This window comes from Nanorana parkeri, unplaced genomic scaffold, assembly GCF_000935625.1.
Source record: "Nanorana parkeri isolate BGI_ZX_2015 unplaced genomic scaffold, ASM93562v1 scaffold1459, whole genome shotgun sequence".
NCBI classification, from domain to species: Eukaryota; Metazoa; Chordata; class Amphibia; order Anura; family Dicroglossidae; genus Nanorana; species Nanorana parkeri.
The window spans coordinates 336,663-343,978 of NW_017307727.1; positions in this window are offsets into that span (position 1 = coordinate 336,663).

Below are 7,316 nucleotides of genomic sequence, written 5' to 3' on the forward strand. Positions count from 1 at the left end.
ATTCAAACATATCACATCACATACCATCACATACAGTTGATTGTCATTTTTCCAAGGGCAGTGCAGCACAAACAATATGGGTTTTGGCCAGATTTCACATAAGTGTTATAAATAGTGAAGCGGAGCTTCTCCAAAATCTGCAAAAGCTAATGGGGACCTGTTTAAAGGAAATAGAGTATATGTACTTCAAGCAGTAAAGTTCAGCATATTTTACCACTAGTTTACCACTAGTACAGTGGAAAGTCATCAACTCCAGTATCATCTTGTCCTGTGCTTTGCTTAAACCTCACCAGCTTATTTAATGAGCGCGGCACTACCATCCTAAAATTGGTCACGTTAAATTTATGATGTCATGTTTTTTAGACTTCTGAGGAGTTTTGGCAGCAAAATTATCAAAGATGAAGAATTGTAAGCTTGGTGCCAAATTATTCACTTTAAGGTCACTGCAAAGGACAAGGGGGCACTTTGCGTCTGGAGGAAAAGAGGTTTAACCTTTGCATATGGAAATGATTCTTCACAGTTAGAGCTGTAAAAATGTGGAATAGACTCCCCCAGGAGCTAGTTCTAGCTAGCTCAATTAACTGTTTAAAAAAAAATATCTAGATATATTCCTAAATGCACAGAATATTACTGGATATTTAGTTATTATAGGTATATTAAGCACCAGAGATTGTTGATCCAGGGAATATCCGATTGCCTGATGGGGTCAGGAAGGAATTGTTTTTCACCTGTTTGAGCAAATTGAACCGTGGTTTATAGGGAGTTTTTGTTTGCCTTCCTCTGGATAAACAGTGGGTAACTGTGGGCATAGTGTTCTGTTTTAGGTTTTTCTCTGCTTTTTTCTTCATCTCTATAGGTTGAACTCAATGGACATGTGTCTTTTTTCAACCTGACTAACTATGTAACTATGTAAGATGAGCTCAGCCAAGATGCTGCTTCACAGGCTAAATGTTGGGCATGCCCTCAGACTTTTATAAGACATGCCTACAGTATGTTACATATCTAGCTACATATATACTAAGAAGAAAAATTAATGTAGGGAGAATGAAAAGAGAACTGGATAAATGTAGGAATACTTTGAGAGAGTTAGCGGTGGATGAATACAAAATGAAAGGAAGGATAGAAGTTGGTTTTGTAGTAATCACCTAGATTATTTTCATCATCTTCTGGCTCAGTGAAAAAATTTTAAAAATATTTTAAGTAAACATTCAGAGCTGACTTTTAAACATAAGATGATAAAATAAGTAAATGTTGTGGGCATATGCTTTCATTACAAACATACAGCAAATCCTGTGTTCTCCAGAGACTCTAGAAATGACATCCAGGCCGATAAACAACATGCTGAAAAAGTGCATCTGTAGACATGGCTATCCCCCTAAGCCTTGATAGTGGCAGCATTTTACAGAACTTTTGCATTCAGTTTTCTCTTTATATAACTGTAAATTTGTGGTAAGATTCTCCTCTCTTTGACATTGCTGCCAGGCACTGCACCAAGCATTAGTCTAAATCTTCTATCTGAAATCAAGTTTGTTTTTCTCACTGCCACCAATAAACAGGCCTAATTGTTTGCCTGAAACCAACCTCTCACTGCCACTGCTCCCTCCTAGTACACCAACACTGTCTCTATTTTCTACCTATAACTAACTTTGCTCTTATTCCTGCAACTGCAGCCAACAAAAGGTCTAATTCTCTGCCTTAAATAATAAATTATGTTCTGTCAATGGTGCCACTTCCAGTACCTCTCCCTAGAAAACACAGGCCCTCGCCCTAGAAAACACAGACTGCAATAATCATATTGCCAAGTAGTGGACAATTTAGTAGTTTAGTATCAGTGGGTATTTAGGAGACCTCAGATAGTGAAGGCCACAGAAATGCCACCAAGTCAACGTGAGTGAGGAAAGGCATCGGTAACTAAGTGCTTCACCCTTAGTGGTCCCACTACTCTGGGCTACTCCTTTGCAACATGTGCAGAAACATGACAATGAATTGATAGTGGTATTTGACATTTGTAGTTAAATTACACTTTAATGACATATATTGAAGATAAATAAACATATTTATTTAACCTGGGGAACATTAACTGTTTTTCTTCTAAAACCCTAGTATGGTGGTTTCTAGGCTGCAACTGCAGTAAAGAGGCAGATAATGAATTTCTATAATGATAAAGCCAAACTTAGCATATAACCTTCTAAGATGCCAAAACACCTTAGCAGATCAGCTGCAAGCACTTAGCTAAGCTCCAGGGAGGATACATTTCAAGAAGGAGTTGTTGATATTTCCAGTCAGAATCACACAGTAAATATCAGTGACATTAACTCACAGACAGGTAATTTCAGCCAGACAAAATCAGATGTTCTAAATGTTTTAATTACATTTCATGTTTCCATATTCAGACTACCAACCAGTGTATGTTTATTACCAACAAAAATACAGCTCTGCCTCAATGTGCACACGTCATCCGTCACATACCACTTGTTATTCTGTCTCTTGTCTGCAAGTTAACAGTAAACAGCATGACTTCACATCTCATAACTGCCTGCAATTCCCCGTAAGTGTCTCCTGGAATCTGTCTTGTTTGTTAGCATATAAATGGCAAGATCACACTACCACTTCTAAGTGTTGTATCAACAAAATTCAATTGTCCTTGACATTGCTTTAATATCTTTCTGAACCTCCCAGCTTGCCACCCATCCATGCTGTTAAGCTAGACAAGGGACTTTATGTCCTTTCCCAGCAACTTAACCTGTCTGAGTGTCTACAAGGTATTGCAATAAGTCCAACAAAGAGTTGTAGTTCTTTTACACTAAAAAAAAATACTAGCATTGTTAAATGCACTTATATATAAGCACTTATAAAAGGCATTGATATGCTTGCCCATTAAAATCTATAGAATTTCCAAAGCGATTGAAGAGTTTCTTTTAAATTTTCTTTGCAAACACTCATTTTCTGCTAACATGGCTTTATCATAATTAGTGATGAGTCAACACACCCGAGTTCGGTTCAAGTTCGAACTTTAGAACATGGAAAAGTTTGAACTCGAACTTTGAAGGCTTATATGCAAGTTATTGCCCATAAAAAGGGTATGGGGATTCGGGTACTGCCCTGGAGGACATGTATCAATGCAAAAAACACTTCTAAAAAATATTGTTTTTAAAGAAGCAGTGATTTTAACATTGCTTAAAGTGAAACAAGAATAAAGAAAAAAAAGTGTGAGGCTCCCTCTCCCAAACAATACCAGACCCTTCAGGTCTGGTAGGAATGTTAGGAAGGACCCCATTTAAATAAAATGGAAAAAAACAGTTTAGGGATCCCCCCAAAAGTCATATTAGACCCTTAAGGTCTCGTAGGAATGTTAGGAGGGACCCCATTTTTAAAAAACAAAAAGAAATGTGTGGAGTTTCCCCTCAAAGTCATACCAGGCCCTTGAGGTCTGGTATGAATTTTAAGGAGGAACCCCACCTCAGAAATGGGGATCCCAGATGCGCCCCCCCCCCTTGTGAATGAAGGATCAAAATAAGGGTCAAAATAAATTTAAATAAAAAGTTCCTGACTTTTATCAAAAATCCTTTAATTGAACTAAAAACACAAGGCTTTTGACAAGTCCTTCATTGTTAAGAAATAAATTGATCCACCGACGCAATCCTAGGGTCAATCACGACATTTCGCTTGCAGTGTCAACGACCAACGTAGAATGGCATTCTGACAGATGCCGGCAAAATATAAACAATTGGGCAGCAAAGCTTATATCTGTGGAAAAGAGGCTCCAAATCACTGTCCTTATGTGCAGAGCATGCCACAGAAGGAATCTGTATAGTGATATGTTCCTGAGCTTATTCCCTGTAGATATATGCACAACAAAAAAATTTGTTTCCAGACGAAAAACAAATAAAAACAATAAAACGTTTTCATTCATTTTGTCAAAGCAAACACATTTTTATGTTGTTTCGGATTCAGAGGCAACGTGCCTCCGAATCCGAAACCGCACACTAAAGCCGCAGAACGAGCGACAACCAAATCGGCCGCTGGCGTGTTCTGCGCGTGCGTGCCACAATTTTGGAGTAGGTCTTGGTAAACACCAAGATGGCGGCGCCCGGATGTTCGAGCGCAGCCATCTTGATGTATACCAAAATCTACTCCAAAATGGGACCGCTCATTCAGCGCGTGACATCACCGTCATGTGACATCACACGCTTCGCCTCTAAGAAGGCGGTGGGCATGCGCAGAACATGCCGGCGGCCAATATGGCCGCCGGCGTGTCCTGAAAACAAATTTATGTATGCCCGAATATCGTATTAGTATATTCGGGCATATATTAAATTAGTTATTTCGGATTTGGACGAACCGCCAAATCAACTGATTTTCGTTGATTTGCAGGTTTGTTCGAATCCGAATGCACATGTCTAATTCCCTGTAATGACATCCCAAGGCTGACTAAAGGTCCTGCAGCTATAGCAGCAAAGAGGTGTGATCTCCAGGAGACCCTGCAGATCCCACCCAATACTTACTGTTCAAATATGTGTAGGTGCACCCTGCAAGGCTACAGCTCATAAGAACCCTCTATCTGCAGGTACTTGCCATTTTTTGACTACTAAACTATTATGTGTAAGATGTACACCCCCTTTTACATTATTCATACCCTAATAAGGAAACATAGTAATTTGTTGCTATTGATATGACTTCACGTGTTGACTTTGTCTTATAGTCCCCTGCTACCCCTGTAAGTCAGTAAATTGTTTCCCCTTGCTCCCACTCAGTCACTAACCAGATGTCCGTAAGTGAGGGTCTGGAAGCACCTGCTCTGAGATAGAGTTTACAGTTCCCACAAATAGTGGCCAGAAAGGCTTTTTTTTACCAGTTCATAAAAAAGCGGATCACTTCACCCAATTGAATTAGTGACTTTATGTAATTATTTGCAAGCTACAGGTTTTTCTAATTCTATACACATCCAGCTTGCATGAACCAATCCACTCATCAATAGTTACTGGACTCTGACCAAGTGACCATAATCATTCAATAAGCTTCAATGCAATAAGCTGATAAATGTGAAAATTGTAGTCTAATAGAAACTTCAATTGTGCAATGTTACTTTTTCATTTACATAAGAAAATGTAATTATTACAGATGAAGAAACATTGTATTATTTACTTCCATAATTGTCATGTTGTCATATCCAAAGGCAAATGCCAAAATAATATTTATTACCATAGTGTTTATTTGTGTTATTTTTTTTTCTATACAGAGCAGATACCTAATGTCAAATAACCTCCCCTCATCAGCATCAATGACACTACTGTAATGTTAAACTCCTGCAAGCATACTGATAGTCCTTTGTATGAAGAAAACATTTGCTTGTCTTGATAAGATTGTCTACAAAAATTTTTTTTAAAGGTTTATTGTGATAGATAAAAACTAACAACCTAAACATGTAGCCATTAGAGTCCTGCTGAGCACATCTCTCCATTCAACAACACATCTACGGCATCTGTAATAGATATAATATATCTCTACTCTGTCCTTCTCACCGGTGAACCAATTACAGTACAGCCCTCAGGCACTCTTTTTAGGACATTGCTTATTTAAATGGACCCAGTAATACTATAAACTTACTGCTAGGAGGTATGGCTTTTACTATGCAGAAGGACAATTTGACTGGTTCTATTCGGACTTAGTTTTTCTTCCTATATGCTAAAATACTGATTGATCTGGACTTGCTATTATTGTAATGTGTTTGTTGTTTTCCTAGTATTACTACAGCTCTTTTATGAAAAATAATATAAAGAAAAATAGTGTAGTAGCCCTGCCAAAGTTGGAGTGCCACTAGTATAAATTTAGGGGAGAAGCTAGGCTACAGCCAGCTTGAGCTTGATTGTTATTGTTTTCTGCATTCATTGGGTTTAGCCTCCGAGTATGACTAGAGCAAGAATATTTACAGGGTTATTCACAAAAGGATGGAGAGTTTGGAGAAGGCAGGAGAAGTGAACAACCCTTTTGTTAATAACCCTAAAAATGTTATGGGTTTTGAATATTTATTTCAACCTGGCCAATCACTAGGAGGTTTATTGCCATTTATGCAGACTGGGGAAAGAGATAAATGTTTGGGGAACCCTTCTCGAGGGGTCCATCATTCCCAACAAATTTTAAAGCTGTGTTACCCCATAGAATCCAACTTCAGTACCATGGAATTTAGTTATTTTTTATTAGTGAGCTGTGTTTTAAATGTAACTGAGGACCCAAAAGACCATCAATTGGTCAGCATTCAAGAACGTTTTGTAGCATTTTCTGAAAAGAAGCCACTTTTGGTAACTGACCTTTTAACTGGCAATCATGTGTTTTTATTTCTTTGCTGGCTCTGGGAGACCGCAGTGTAATTTTTGTGTCTCATCTTTGAGAACCTGGCACTAGGAAGCTACATGACTGAGAGAAGATGTGGGAGCCATACACTCTGCTATTGGAGTCATCTAGTGTGGGAGAGCTGTGTGAAGAGCTGATGTTCTGCAATACTGATACTTAGATGATAAGCTTTGAGCCACCTGCTGCAGTGATCTCAGATTTTGCTGCTAGAGTGAGGGTAACCACACCTGACATTACATGTGGCCTGCTTGTGTCTGGTGGTGGAATTTTCATTGTTACTGGGCTGCAGATGCAACAGGGGGGAATACTGTCCCAGTGTACCTTAGGCAGGAATGAACTGCTGGGCATTGCATGTGGAAAGTTTGGGAATATTTCAGCTGTCTGCCACCAGCATACACAGAGCACAGACTTCTATAGTTGCCAATACCTCCAATAGGAGTAACCAGACTGTGGCCACTGCACACCAACTGGGGTATGCCTGGGCCTCCCACGGCTGTGATTGAGGCATGCAACTACTGCTGTTGACATTAGAAGAGAAACTTGCTCTATACCTGGGAGGATTCCTGCCATTGAAACCGATTAGCAACTTAGGGTTATTGATGTACCTAGTGCTTTAGACCCAGCCGCTACTCAACTCATTCTGGCAAAGATCCTAGGCATTTCTGATCAGGAGCCACCTACAGAGAAAGACGAAAAGAATAGCCTTGACACATTGGGGGAAATTTATAAAAGCGTTTGCAAAAAAAAGTTTTAGGCGCAAAAACAAAAATGTCATGCTAACTAACCGCAGAGTTTTTCTGTTATTTTAAAAGTGTTCTTGCGACATACTAATGTTTGTGACTCACTGCACATGTTTTGTGACATGTTGTCTAATATTCCAGCTGTGCAGTATTTGTGTACAGCATTGCGACAGTAAAAGACCTCCAAACAGACACACATTCTAGAAGTCCACCTGAGCATGTCTT